Raw genomic sequence first — 15,700 nt, forward strand, 5'->3', positions numbered from 1 at the left:
CGCTAATCTGTTCTCTTTATCCATGTGTTTGTTTATCTTCTACGGCTGAGTGAAATCATACGGTGGTTTGTCTTTCTCTGTCTGACTGATTTTGCTTAACATGGTACCCTCAAGGTCCATCCTTGTTGTTGCAAATGGGATGATTTTGTCTTTTTTATGGCTGAGTGGTATTCTATTGCATGTGTTCCACATCTTTTTTATCCATTCATCAGTTGATGGGCACTTGGGTTGCTTCCACATCTTGGCTATCATGAATACTACTACTCAACTTCTTCCTTGTATCAAAACATGCAAGGCCTGCATCTCAGTCCCTTGGGACTCTACTCCTGCTGAGTGCTAACATGCTAATGGATTACAAACTGTTACCCTTGGATTCTCCCATAGATGACACCTGACCCTAAGGGTGGCCTCTGGCGGTGGGGATTTGAGGCCTTCCTGTGGGATGAAATAAGAGGTCGTTTTGGCTGGAGGATTTTGGGACCATTTATGTTACACAGTGGATGCAAAATTTGCCTAAGAGTGAGCTGTGTTCTGTGCAAACCTTTGATGTGTTTCATAAGAGACGAGGTGACCATGGCCTTGTGAAGCGCCATGAATGGACACAGGCCTCATTTCCCTGGACCACTAATATTAATGTCTAGAAAACTTCTCTGTGGCCTCCAATGCAGGCACCACCCCAGGCCATGGTGTTGAATTCCCTGCTCCCCCCTAGCCTGCTGGGCACCCATTCCATTCTGTATGAGTATTTGTGCCATGGACTCAAGGAGACAGAAGGACAAATCACTGTGGCTCAGGTCTTTACCAGGGCCCCCTTTTTTCTAGGTGCAATCTGCAAGGGAATGAGCTTAAATTCCATTCACAGTGTCTCAGTGAGCAACAGCTCTGGATGCTCAAACACAACAAGCAAGACAAAATACAATGCCTCATCTTTTATCTTATAATAATAAGAATACACGTTATTGTGGGAGATACAGAAAACACTGATATGAAAGCAATAAAAGTGAAATCATGCATAATCCCACATCCAAAGATAATCTCTAGGAATGTTTTGGTGTCAATCTTTTATATATTTCTAAACATAAAATTAGATCACATCCTCTTTCTACTTTTCACTCACATGTCCAGCAAATACTTATTGGGAGACCCCTATGTGCTCTTGTTCACAGCAGAACAAGACACAGTCCTGGCCTCTCAAGAATTACGGTTTGTTAGGGGAGATGAGACATTTCCAAGATATCCAACCCTGATTTCAACAGCTCCCAAAGCAGCTGGCATGATGCTCTCTGCAGGGTCGTTGGACGCCCACCCACTTCACAAACAGGTAGTGTGCTGGGGGATGTTGGCCTGGAGAGAGAATATCTATGCAGGCGGGATTAATTTGCCAGGGCTGCCGAGCAAAACAGACTGAGTGGCTTAAACAACAGGAATTTATTTTCTCACAATCCTGGAGGCTAAAAGTCTCAAATCAAAGTGTCGACAGGTTTGCTTTCTCCTGAGGCCTCTCTTGTTGGCTAGAAGATGGCCGCCCTCTCATTGTGTCCTCACATTGCCTTTCTTCTGGGCTCTTGCCTTCCTGGTGTCTTTCTCCTCTTATAAGGACACAAGTCCTATTGAATTAGGGCCTTGGCCTTATGATCTCATTTAACTTTAATCACGTCTTTAAAGATCCTATCTCCAAATACGGTTACATTCTGAGGTACTGGGTGTTAAGACTTGAACATGTGAATTTTGGGGGAACACAATTCAGCCCATAACACATGGGGTACTTAAAAAATTATTTATCTATCTACTTATTTATTCCGCTAAACCAAGCCTGTGAATCTACCACAAAATAGACACAGTGAATATGGAGGTGGACAGTCACACATGGTGAGCCTGCCCATCTCCATCCCAAACATCACTTCCATAGCCTCCTACTTGCTCAGAGCTTCAAATTTGACTACAGGCCTGGAGCCCTTGGGGAAGCTATCAGTTTCTTAATTTCTAGAAGATTCTCTGCAGAGGAACAGAGAAGTTGTTTCCTCAGGGACATACCAGCTTTACTGCACAATCCAGGTGTCCCTGTGATTCTACAGTTCCTGGGGCTTTTCACCAATGTCCACCCACTGGCATTGCTTTATGGTGACACAGAATCTTCACGGAATATAAATTCTTTAGGATAGTTTTCCTCAAAGTGAGGTTCCCAAGATCTCCACAAGAATTTTTAAATTCTGTGATTTTATTTCAATGAATAATTTTAAAGAATCAATACAGAGAACATTTGGTTTTGATTTTATAGTTCTGCAAGAGCAAAAGTATAAGTTTATGCTTGATTTTATGTTTACAACTATTTAAGTATTTAAGTTACATTTAAAAAGTAACTTAAATTGTCACAGGGGTGGGGTGTGGAACAGGAGAATTTCCCCCCTCCCTTAAAGGGTGTCTATACACTATTGAAATGTGAGAAACTCTGCTTGAAGGGGGCCGTGGTGGAGAATGGAGTAGGGTGGGCATCTGTATTAGTTTGCTGGGGCTGCTGCAACAAAATACTGCAGAGTGGGTGCCTTAAACAACAGATGTTGATTGTCTCACAGTTCCGGAGGCTGGAAGTCTGAAATCAAGGTATCAGTAGGGTTGGTTCCTTTTAAGGGCTGTGAGGGAAGGATCTGTTCCAGGCTTCTCTCCTTGGCTTGTAGATGGCCGTCTTCTCCCTACATCTCTTCACATCCTCTTCCCTCCAAGAGTCTAAATTTCTCCTTCTTACAAAGACACCAGTCATATCGGAGTAGGGCCCACCCTAATGACTTTATTTTAACTTCATTATCTCTGTAAAGACCTTATCCTCAAATAAGGTCACATTCTGAGGTACTAGGGGTTGGGGACTTCAATATGTGACCTTTTGGGGGGACACAGTTCAGCCCATAATAGCATCATTCTTGTCATGTCCCTTGCCCAGAGTTTCTTCTACCAAGAGGCAACAACCAGCAGTGGGGGCACATTTATTCCTGGGCCACAGGTGCCACAGAGCTCAGTGCTCTGGGCAAGAGCCTCCATCACAGTTACGAGCTCCACACCTCCCAGCCATCTGCTCCTCCGCTCAGGAATGACCTTGGCAGTCATGTGGGGATGGGTCGTCATCTGCCTCTGCTTCTCAGGGATGGAGCTGGAGGTGATGGCTGGCCGTGGGGCCACCATCAATGCCTCTCCTGCTGCTCCCTTCACACAGTTGGTGAGATGGGAGTGTTGAAAGGGCTTTTCTTCTCTCTTTTAGAGAGCACAGCGCCAACCCCACCTTCTTAGGCATTCTAGTTCCCAGGAAAGGGATGGATTATCTCGATTTCTCGGGTAAACTGATCTAGGGTGGTTAACTTCTAATTCAATGAATGTTTATTGAGTTTCTATTTTAAAAAAATTATCATTTAGTGAATGCCCCCAAAAAACCATCTGGATGATTTGCTATCCTTACCATACATATATTCTTGCTGTAACTTTGCAGACTAGCAATTATTATCCCTATTTTGTTGGTAGGTAATCCGAGGTGAAAGTATATATGCAAAGTATAATCAAGACCTTTCTCTCTCTCTTCCCCTGCCCATCATCCCCTTGAGTTCAGACTGACCTGTATTGCCATTTCCCAAACCTCTTGCCAAAGGGTCCAGATGTCTTGTCCAGGGATGCTCCCTGTTCTCTTTCTCAGTGAGAGAAATCTCCCTGAGCTGGTTTCGCGGCATCTTTCCTTCAAGTCCTTCCTAACTGACTTATCTTTGGAATGCCCTCAGATGCTTTCCCTTTTCTTTCATTTTTTATTGAGGACACATCGGTTTGTAACTTTACATAAATTTCAAGTGTACATCATTATATTTCAACTTCTATACAGACTGCATCATGTTCACCTCTAAAAGTCTAGTTGCCATCTGTCACCATATACATGTGCCCCTCCACTCCTTTTGCCCTCCTCCCACCCCCTTTCACTCTGGTAATCACCAATCTCTTCTCTGTATCTATGTGTTTTTTTTGTTTCTTTATATTCCACGTGAGTGAAGTCATATGGTAATTGTCTTTCTCCATTTGATTTATTTCGCTTTGTATAATACCTTCAAGGTCCATCCATGTTGTCCCAAATGGAAAGATTTCATCTTTTTTTTCTGGCTGAGTAGTATTCCATTGTATATAAATACACCGCATCTTCTTTATCCATTCATCTGTTGATGGGCACTTAGGTTGCTTCCAAGTCTTGGCTATTGTGAATAATGCTGCAATGAACTTAGGGGTGCATCTCTCTTTTTGAATTAGTGTTTTCATGTTCTTTAGATAAATACCAAGAAGTGGAAGAGCTGGATCATATGGTAGTTCTATTTTTAATTTTTTGAGGAATCTCCATACTGTTTTCCTTAGTGGCTCCACCAATTTACATTCCTACCAGCAGTGTACAACGGTTCCTTTTTCTCCACATCCTCTCCAACACTTGTTTCTTGTCTTTCTAATTTCTTTTCTTGTCTTGTCTTAGCCATTCTGACAGGCATGAGGTGATATCTCACTGTAGTTTGATGTGCATTTCCCTAATAATTAGTGATGTTGAACATCTTTTCAAGTGCCTGTTGGCCAACTGTATATCTTCTTTGGAAAAACGTCTGTTCATATCCTCTGCCCATTTGTTGATCAGGTTGCTCATTTTTTTGTTGTTGAGGTATGATGTTGGCTGTGGGTTTCTCATATATGGTGTTTATTATGTTGAGGTACTCTCTTTTGATATGCATTTTATTCAGAGTTTTTATCATGAATGGATGCTGTATCTTGTCAGATACTTTCTCTGTGTCTGTTGAGATGATCATGTGATTTTTACTCTTCATTTTTTTAATGTGGTGTATCACACTGGTTAATTTGCAGATGTTGAACATCCATGCATCCCTGGAATAAATCCCACTTGATCATGGTGTATGAGCCTTTCAATATATTGTTGTACTCGATGTGCAAATATTTTGTTAAGAATTTTTTCATCTATGTTCATCAGTGATATTGGCCAGTAATTTTCCTTTTTCGTGTTGTCCTTGTCTGGTTTTGGTATCAGGGCAATGTTGGACTTATAAAATGAATTAAGGAGCATCCTGTCCTCTTCAATTTTTTGGAAAGTTTGAGAATGATAGGTATTAAATCTTCTTTGAATGTTTGGTAGAATTCACCACAGAAGCTGTCTGACTTTTGCTTTTTGGCAGATTTTCGATTACTGTTTCAATCTCTTTAATTGTGATTGGTCTATTCAGATTCTCTATTTCTTCTTGCTTTAGTTTTGGAAGGTTTTATGAATCTAATAATTTATCCAGTTCTTCTAGGTTATCCAACTTGTTGAAGTGTAGCTTTTCATACTATTCTCTTATAATCCTTTGTAGTTCTGTGGTATCCATTGTGTTTTCTTCCCTTTCCTTTCTGATTTTATTTATTTGAGCTTTCTCTCTTTTTTTTCTTAGTGAGTCTAGCTAAAGGTTTGTCAATTTTGTTATCTTTTCAAAGAAGCAGCTCTTAGTTTCATTGATCTTTTCTATTGTCTTTTTAGTCTCCTTCATTTATTTCTACTATGATTTTTGTTATTTCCTTCTTTCTACTGACTTTGGGCTTCGTTTGTTCTTCTTTCTCTAGTTCTTTTAGGTGTAGTGTTAGATTGTTTGAGACTTTTCTTGTTTCTTGAGGTAGGCCTGTATTGGCACATACTTCCCTCTTAGACCACTTTTGCTGAATCCCATAGGTTTTGGAATGTCGTATTTTCATTTTCATTTGTCTCCAGATATTTTTTGATTTCTTCTTAGTCTGATAAATGTTTAGTAGTATGTTGTTTAGTCTCCACATATTTACAACTTTTCCAGCTTTCTTCTTGTAGTTGATTTCTAGTTTCATACCACTGTGGTTGGAAAAGATGTTTGATGTGATTTCAATCTTCTTAAATATATTGAGGCTTGTTTTGTGTCCCAATAAATGGTCTATCTTTGAGAATGTTCCATGTGTACTTGAGAAGAATGTGTATTCTGCAGCTTTTGGGTGGAACGTTCTATATGTATCTATTAAGTCCATCTGGCTTAGTGTTTCATTTAAGGCCATTGTTTCCCTGTTGATTTTCTGTCTGGATGATCTGTCTGTTGATGTAAGTGGGGTGTTAAAAGTCCCCTACTATTATAGTGTTGCTGTCAATTTCTCCCTTTAGGTCTGTTAGAAGTTACTTTATACACTTTGATGCTCCCTATGTTGGATGCATGTATATTAAGCATTATGTCTTCTTGATGGATTGTCCCCTTTACCATTATATTATATCCATCTTTGTCTCTTGCTATCTTTTTTGGCTTGAAGTCTGTTTTGTCTGATATAAGTATGACTGTACCCATTTTCTTTTGGTTGCCCTTTGCTTGGAGTATTGTCTTTCATCTCTTCACTCTAAGCCTATGTTTGTCTTTAGAGCTGAGGTGTGTCTCCTGGAGGCAGCATATTGTTGGGTCCTGTTTTTTTTAATTCATCCAGCTACTCTGTGTCTTTTGATGTGAATTCAGTCCATTTACATTTAGAGTGATTATTGACATATAATGACTTAGTACTACCATTTAATCTTTTGTTTTCTGGTTGTTCTATATTTCTACTCTTTCTTTTTCCTTGTGTTTCTGTTTGCCATATCAGTTTGGTGGTTTCCTGTGATGTTTCTCAATTTCCTCTTTTTTTTTATGTTTTATGACCCTGCTCTGAATTTTTGTTTTGTGGTTACCATGAGGTTTGTATAAAAAATCTCATAGATGAGATAGTCCTTTTTGTGCTGATAGCATCTTTCCTCTGTATGTTTATGCAGATTCCCTCCTTTTCCTCTTCCCCTCTTATGTTTTTGTTGTCACAAATTATCCCTTTTTGTGTTGCGAGTTTGTTACCAAATTGAAGCGGTTATAGTTGTTTTTAATGCTTTCTTTCTCTTTAGTGTTTACTAACCTATGCTGGTATAGAGTTGCAATGTTCTAAGTGTCTCTCACCTTGCTCAAAGCTGTGTATACCTTTGCCTTTTTGTTTCAGGTAGGAGAGCTCTTTTCAATATTCCTTGAAATGCAGGTCTAGTGGCAATGAACTCCCTCAGCTTTTATTTGTCTTGGAAAGCCTTTATTTCTCCTTCACAGCAAAAGGATAACTTTGGGTAGAGTATTCTTGGCTGACAGCTTTTATCTTTCAGTATTTTGAATATATAATTCCGCTCTCTCCTAACCTGTAGAGTTTCTGGTGAGAAATCTGCTCATAACCTAATGTGGGCTCCTTTGTAAGCTATTTTCCTCTCTCTGGCCACCCTTAATGTTCTTTCCTTGGCACTGACTTTTGACAGTTTTAATATAATGTGTCTTCGAGAAGGTCTTTTGGTGTTACTGCTGCAGGCACCACCTGTGCTGCTGCTCATGGGTTATCTGGGGGTGCTGGCGATGCCACTGCTGTGGGTGCTGGGCTTACAGATGTTGCTGCCACTTCTAGGTGGGCCAGGGTCATGGGTGACACTGCCACTGCCACAGCGGGAGGGATACCTTGGTTGTGAGCACTGCCAGGGCTCCTGAAGCCTCTGGTTTCTGGAGCCTACATAGTTTCTGGGAACTCAGGCCACAGGCATCAGTGCTGCTGCCAGGAGCCAGGGTCTTGCAAGCAGTTCCCACTGCTGCAGGGCTGGTGTGGGGGGTGCCACTTCCAGGGGCTAGGTCCTGGGCACTCCTGTGGTTCCAGAAGCCTCAGGTTGTGGACACCACCTACCACTGCTGAGGGGTGTTGGGTGTGTTGCTGACCCACGAGTGCTGCTGTAGCTCCTGCAGCCTCTGGTCTTGGGTGCTGGCACAACTCCTGGAATCTCAGTTCATGGGCACTGCTGCTGCTGCTGGGGCTACTGGGGTCTTGGATGCAGCCCCTGCTGCTGGAAGGGCTGATGTTGGAGGCTCTGCCACTGGAGAAGTGGGAGGGGGGCAGTTCTCGAGTACCACTGCATTTCCTGCAGCCTCTGGTCTCTGGTTGCTGTGGCTTTTCAGAACCTCAGGTCACTGGTACCACTGCTGCTGCCCGGGATATTGGGGTCTTGGATGCAGCCCCCACTGCTGGAAGGACCAGTGTCAGAGGCACCACTGCAGACGAAGTGGGACGGGGCTGGGTCACAGGTATCTTGCAGTTCTTGGAGCCTCTGGTTGCGGGTGAGGCCCACAGTGGATTCCTGGTGCCTTTAGGGCCACAGCTGTCTGGATTCCTACAGCCTCTGTTTGTGTGTGTTACCTGAGATCCTGGAACCTCCAGTCTCGGGAGCTGCCACCTCTGCTCTTCTAGTTCCACTGCCTCCAAGAGGTCCAGTCCACCCCCCTTCAGATGTATAGATGTACGGATCTCTCAGGTGTTCTCGTGTGCTATGCAGAGAGTCCTTTGTTGGTCTAAGGATGTCCTACTGGTTGTAACCTAGAGGAGAGAGACAAAGGGAACAACTCCCTCTGCCATGATGCTGACATCACTCCCCTTTCCCTTTTCTTGGCAAAACTGGTACTCATCTTTCAATACCCAGCTCAAATGTCCCTGACTCCCCCAGTCAGATGATCACTCCTTTATTTTCCCTTAGCAGCCTGTAAATGCCTCAATTGTAACACAGATCACATGGTTTCCTAATTTGTTTATGTTGGTGTCTTCCACTAGACTGTTGCACTTTTCAAAAGAAAGGACTATTTTTTCATTTTTGCCTTCCCAGAGTCCAGCACAGTTTTCTGAGTAGTCAGTTTATCCTGTCTGAAATATCCTGGTTTCTGATTCTAAGCTTCTTTAAGTTCTTTCTCTTTTCTCTTTTTCTTTCTCCCATCTCAGATTCTCACATCTGATTCCCAGCTCACTTCTGCTAGCTCGTATTTCCTAACCTCTGCTTCCTCTTGCTTGCCCCTTAATTCCAATTTAGGCACTGTTAAATTCAGTGTTTCCCCAAGATAACTTTTGCTTTTTGGTGTCTTATGGGGAAGGCAGGGATTGCATTTCAAAACACAATGTTAAATTTGGAGGACAGTGTGTTTCATAAATCCTGTCAGAAATCCAGGCTTCTCGGTGGGGGCGGGGCTCTCCTTCTGGAGTTCACCAGCAGTACATGAATTTCTTGGGTGGGAATTAGGCCCATGGGTTTTTATTAACTGCATTTCCAGTCAAAGTGGGCAGCCTAGAAATGTTCCAAGCCTGGAGAAATGTTCTCACATCAAGAAACCTACTTGTTTTTTTCTGCGCCCTACCCCCTCCCAGCACACACGATGCAGGGGTTTTATGTGAGGGAGCCCAGGCCACTGACCTGTACACCTCCACACTGTTTGTGCTGTTGCCCTGGACTCTGGGATGACAACCACTGTCTTTTGCAATCGGCTCACCTGCTGAGTAATGAGCTGGCTGAGGGCCTGACTTGCTTCTCCTGCCTCCCTGGAGCATCAGGCAGCATTTCCTCCCTCTGAAAATTAGCTATGTTTCTGGTCAGGAACACTGAGGGCGTTTCTACACTTCTCTTGGTCCTTAGAATGAAAGACTATCCAACAGAAACAGTTAGATTATTGGAAATGCAGAAAATATCCTTGTCGTTTGTCCTGAGCCCAGAGAAGCAGGTAGGCGCAGCCTTCAAGGTACAGAAGTTGTGTAGGGACAACACTCTGAGAGCCTGGACATTCCCAGGCTGTGGATGCCACCCTCAGGCTTGGCACTTTCTCACATCACCCTCCCTCCCACAACATTTCTCCATCAGCATTATAATAGTGCCGGAAAAGTGCCTGCCTTGTGGAGAGGGAACCCAGAGTACAAGGACCATTTCTTCCGTTAGAGTGATTTTCTGTTGCAATCAACAAAGTGTGATGAGACTTTGCAGCCATTTTTGCTCTGGGAGTGCTGGGTGGGAGTGGAGAGTGGTGGGTGTGAGCATCTAGACGGTGGAGAACCTGCAGTCCCTGGCGTTGCCCCTTATGTCATCTTTTCTGCTGAACTCCCAAGTGAAGGTGGGAGGATGTGAGCAGCCCCGGGGAGCATAGATCCACCAGGAAGGAACCCTCAACTCCGGGGGGAGCTCAGAGTACCTGGTATTTCCAGACAGCTTGGCTTGGGTGTGGCTGGACTTCCCAAACATTTTCACTTTAGTGCTTCTAATGGCAGAAGACCATGAAGATATACCTGGGGGTTTCGAACCTAAGAGCAAATTTTTTTTCACGGCTTATGTTTTGTGTGTGTTTGCTTTTTTTTTGAGGAAAATTAGCCCTGAGCTAACATCTGCTGCCAATCCTACTCTTTTTGCTGAGGAAGGCTGGCCCTGAGCTAACATCCGTGCCCATCTTCCTCCCCTTTATATGTGGGACATGTGCCACAGCATGGCTTGACAAGTGGTGCCATGTCTGCACCCGGGATCCAAACTGGCAAACCCCAGGCCGCTGAAGCGGAGTGCGCACTTAACCACTGCGCCACCGGGCTGGCCCCTGTGTGTGTTTGCTTTTTAATTAAAAAAATTTTTGAAACAATCCCAAACATACAGAGAAATTGCAAGTGCAGTGCAGAGAACATTTTTTCTCCTGAACTACTTAAAAGTAAATTGCCCATATATTTGTTTTATTCCCCAAAAGCAACCTATATTTTACTAACATTTTGTGACTTTAACAACCAATGTAATGAAAGCTTAACAACAGTGTTTCTTTTTTATGGTGAGAATTAAAATCTTAAAAAAAAATTGTTGACAATTTTATTTTTTCCAGTTTTATTGATATATAATTGACTTACAACACCGTGTTAGTTTAAGGGGCACAACATAATGATTTGATATGTGTGTGTATATTGTGAAATGATCACCACAATAAGTTTAGTTAACATCCATCGTCTCACATGGTTACAGCTTTTTTTGCTTGTGATGAAAACTTTGAAGATCTACTCTCTTAGCTATATATTTGTATTCTATAAAGACACCACCTCAAGGATAGTGGTGACTTCTGAAAAAAGGACTTAGACTGAAGGGGAGAGGAGAAGACTTAAATTTTTTAATGAATAGCTTCTGTGTTGCTTGATATTTTTTACAATGAGAATATATACAATACATTGCTAGTTTGTTTTAAAAGTAAGTGAAAAGGTAAAAGTAATAATGAAAAAAATTTAAGGGTAAGTTGCTGGCATGATGCCCTCCACATAAAGACATCCCCTACGTAACCCTGACAGACCCCTCCAATCAGGAAACTTGCCTGGATCATGGCTGCCATCTATCCGCACACCCCACTCAAGTTTCTCCAATTGTCCCACTAATGTCCTTTATCTCAAAAGGATCCAGCCCTCCTCCCCTCTATGTCACTGTGGTTCTGTCCCCTCCCCCTGCCTGGATGCCTAGCTTGCTTTGCCAGGCCAGACTGCTTTAGGACTGAGTTGTTTAAGAAGAAAAAGATTTATCTATAAATAATATTTTATATATATGATTTATTGTTGTTTTGGTACAACACCTCCAGAGAGAGCCTCAGGCTATGTGAGTGAAGTTTGCCCCTCTGGGACTCTGCCCCTTCAGGGCAAGCTGACCGTGTCTTTGTGTGGAGAAAGCCCCTGTGTCAGGGCACATGGCACTTGCCCCTGGTAGGGCCTCTTGGGGCACTGTACAAAGTGGGCATCTACACGCAGTGGCTCCAGAGTCAGACTGTCCGGGTTCATCTCCAGGCCTGCCACCAACTGCTGTGTGGCCTCAGACAAGCTATTGAACTCTCGAAGCCTCTATCAATGAAGGGGGTAAAGGAAAGAACTATCTCACAGCCTTGTTTGGAGGGTTGCAAGAGCTAAAGGCACTTTAAGCACTTAGCACAGTGCCTGTCGCATGGTAAATACCCAATAAATGTCGGCTCCTGTCAATATAGAGGCATTTCTCTTAGTGTAACCAAGTCTACCACACCCCAGCTGGAGGGCCCAGGAAGATGTGCTACCTGTGGCTTCAGGTAGCCCCTGGCACACAGCCCTGCGTCCCTGGGGTGTGTTTATTCAGTTTCAAACGCAGGGATGGTTTTCTGCCCTTCCTCTCCTCAGGCTGAAGGAGCAGGGAATAAACAGCCAGAACATCCAGGCACCCCTTCTCCTCCCTGCTTGCTACTTCCTTCCCCAGTCCCCACCTCTCCCACGTCCTGAGGAAGAACAAAGCAGCAGATGGGCGAAATGAAACAGGACCAGGCCGAGCGGTTTCACAACAGCACCCAGCTCCCAGCGGTGGCCGAGGCGGCCTGCTGACGCCGAGAGCTGGCCAGCGCCCTAGGGAGCAGAGGTGACCAACAGCTTTGCCTTTGTTCTGGATTCTTTACGTTGTGGCAAGAGGGCAGGACCCTGGAGCTGAAAAGCCCCCCATGCCCTAGCTCTCTCCCTTGGGGCGGGGCTCCTCCGCAGCAGGAGGAAAGGTGTCCCCCCCCCCCCCCCCCGCCCCTCGCTCCCGCCTGCTCTAAACCCGCCACCTGCTCCTTCCGCGGGGCAGTGCCTCTCTGGAGTTTTTCGTGACAGACTGAGTCGGCCGGGTTGTTTGGGGATGTGGGGTTTGTGTGTGAGACTGGGCAGCCTGCTTTCCCGATGAGGTCACTGTTCCCTGAGTTATTACCTTGCTTTCCTTGGCCTGAGCAAGCGGCAGGAATGCTTTGGAGCTGTGTTTGTTTGTGAAACATCGAGTCCCTGCCTGGTTACACCCACGCAGGCCAGCTTGCCTCCAGACCTCGATCCCTCGGCAGTTCTTCAGTCTGTACTCCTGTGGGCACCCGTGTCCGCTACCTGCCTCAGAACAAAAGGGCCAGAGCTCGGCCGAGGCAGGGTGGGCAGGGGCCAGCTTCCCTCCTCGCGGCTGGAGCATGCGGGCAGGACCTGTGGTCTCCGGGCCAGCGTACTTTGTACATTTCATCTGAGGGCTGGTTCTGCTGGTAGGGAATGTGGGCAGGAGGCCAGGGGAGTATTTGGCAGTGGGCAGGCAGCTCCTGGGTAGGGAAAGCCGTTTGAATTCCCAGTGAAGTCAAAGGAGTGGTCTCCTCCCTCTGCTTCCTGCCTGTGAGCCCAGGGCTGTTGGCCTGCACTGACCTGGCTGGGCGTGCGGCCACCTCAGACTGCAGGCGCTGGCCCCACAGGCCACACCCAGGGGGAGCAGGTAGCCTGGGGCCTGGTCAGCCTGGAGCCCCTGATCCCAGCCACTGACAGGCCTGGCCCCAGGAGTCTGGCCCAGGGCTCTGAAAACGACTCTATTTTTGGTCCCTGACTAGCTCTTCAGCCCCTACACTGTCTTGAGCTTCCTGAGTCACTTCTCCCCACTCCCAGCTCCACTGCTTTCTGAATGGAGTGGATTATCATATCACCATATGTTAGAAGGGCGATTCACAATTTACAAAGCCTTTTATGCACCAGCTCCCTTCTGATCTTTCATCGGCCTGTAGGTCCACCAGCCAGGTGATTCGACCCATGTTTCACAGATGACAATGGAGGATCAAAAAAACTCAAACAGCTGGACCAATGAGACACACACAATACACACGCACACACACTCACAGGCACACCGCAAGTCAGTGTAGGGTTGAGTCTTAGACCCAGTCTTCCTGCCTTGAGTCTGGTGCTCATCCCCACCACCCTACACGTCCAGGTGTCACAGTGTCCGGTACTGGTGAGTGGGACCCTGCAGGACCACCTGTGGTGGCCGTTTCCTTTCTCCTTCATGGAGCATGTTTGCTTCTGCGGAGTATTGCACTTTGAACCCAAGGAATTTAAAATGCTGGTGGGGGATAAGCAGGACTCTAGACAAAGTGAAGAAAGTAGCCTGAATTTGCTTTCCCTTTGGGCCCTTTCAACTCTCCCTTTCCTCAGCATTTCACCCTACCTCCTGGTCCCTAAGAAAATCTCTCCATTCCTTCACTCACCTACTCTAAGGCGTAAATGACTGATAACAGTTTAAAGGGTTACCTCTCCAAACCTTATAGCCCACCTTACAATTATGTGGTCTATGTCTCAACTTATAAGACAGGCACGTTCCAATGCATTGTCTCCAGGAGGAAAGGACAAATTTTTAACAACTGGTGTAGCATAGGCAGAAGACCAATGAGAACAAACGCCAGCCATAGCACTGAGTGGGTCCTGAAGGCCTCCCTACCCCCCCCCCCCATAGTGCCAGGCATTACCCACAGCTGCTGATCCATGGGGCGGTCTGCAAGAATCCCCGGGGAGGGGCTGGGCCGGGCTGAGGGCCGCTTCAGGGAGCTCTGGGCATTGGCCATTACAGACACTCTGAAAGCACTCCGACATTTTCACACATGCACCGCCATACTGGCGCGTACCGGTTGCATGTTGATGCCAATTATTTCGTTTCATCTTTTCTAGGACATTTGGAGGAAGATACTACATTTTCTTTTCAACTTCTGAGAAAACAGAGTCTCCACAAGGTTCAACAGCTTCTCAAGCTCTCCTAGCTGATGAGTTTCTGGCAGTTGGGAAAGTTCAGAGCATGGGGTTCCCAAGACGGGGGGTCCTGTGTGGGCAGAGGATACCATGAGGGCTCAGGCCCCACTAGAGGTCAAGGAGCAGGGTGTGGGGAAATGAACAGGAAAAAAAGGGGTGTGTGTCTGTTTATGCTGATTGGAAGGATGGCTGGGCTGGGGGTGGGCAGACACTAAGAACAAGCCTGCCCTCACCATCATTTTGCTGTGGCCAGGACTAGTCCCGAGTGAAACAAAGAAGTTATTTCCACTGTTTGCAGTGCCTCTTGCCCTATAGCTGAATGTTGTCCCCCGGAGAATGTGATCACACTTGGAACACTGGCTGTGGCACTTGATTTTAGAAATAGCTGTGTCTTGTTCATCAGGGGCTGCTGATTAACTCCTGATGGCCTCCCGCACACCCTCCCCACAAAATTTCTGGGCTGGGTAGAATCTGAGGTCTGCGGAGTCCGATATGAGCAAAGGCCGGTTGATGTTGAAGGTGGGGGGGTGGTGTCTCTCCCTGAAGAGTGTTGGCCCAAGTGGCCAAAGTGAAGGAAACTCAATTTGCTCTTCTGTGGTTGGAGTCCGCAACGTTGGTCAGCACTTGCTCAGAATTCCAGGTACCCCAATTTTGGGCTGGGCAGGATCCAGATCCCCCTGTCCTTTCTGGAAAAGTCCAGGCCCCTCTGAGGCTGACAGGCAAAGGCCTGGCTGTTTGCCCCTGGGGAAGAGGGTTTAGCCTCATGCAACCTGTGCTCCAGGGGGCCAGCCCCGGACTTCTGAGGTCTCCAGGAAGGTGAGGGGTGTGGGAAGGGCCTGTAATGGGAGACGATGTGAGCCTCTCTACTTGTCTCCCCCACAGACCCCAACGAGGGGCTGGGACCCAGGTTGGCACAGGCCCAGCCGCCCTCATGAACGAGTCACGTGTCAAGTTCCTTCTGCTGCCAGTCTCTTGGCAGCACACCCCTTTTCCCAACCTACATGCTCCCTCCCAACAAAGGATATTAATAGGTGTGAGTCTTGTCCCACATCCAAAGTGACCAAAAAAAATTTTTTTTCTAGGCACGTGGTCTGGTCTGCAGAGTGAGATTTCTCTCCCTGTGCACTGTGGCAATGCATTCACCACAAACCCCTCAACAGAGGCTGACATTCTTATAAGAAGTTAAAAACGAAATGCAATTCTAATCCTTAGGAGAGTCATCTTTTTGTCTGTGTTTTTCCTTGCTTGTCTCTAGGTCTCTGCCAATTTAGAGTCAGAGACAATATGTCACATGATTCCTTTTAAAGTT

General features: G+C 45.8%; 1 long non-coding RNA gene across 1 annotated transcript; it reads left to right on the forward strand.

The window, feature by feature from the left end:
* Positions 1-12,098: 12,098 nt before the first annotated feature.
* On the forward strand, positions 12,099-15,605 carry LOC139085219 (uncharacterized). The gene is made up of 3 exons (XR_011543373.1): positions 12,099-12,238; positions 14,314-14,375; positions 15,474-15,605. It is a non-coding gene; the product is annotated as an uncharacterized lncRNA (long non-coding RNA).
* Positions 15,606-15,700: the final 95 nt, after the last annotated feature.

This window comes from Equus przewalskii, chromosome 8 (genome assembly GCF_037783145.1).
Source record: "Equus przewalskii isolate Varuska chromosome 8, EquPr2, whole genome shotgun sequence".
Lineage (NCBI taxonomy): Eukaryota > Metazoa > Chordata > Mammalia > Perissodactyla > Equidae > Equus > Equus przewalskii.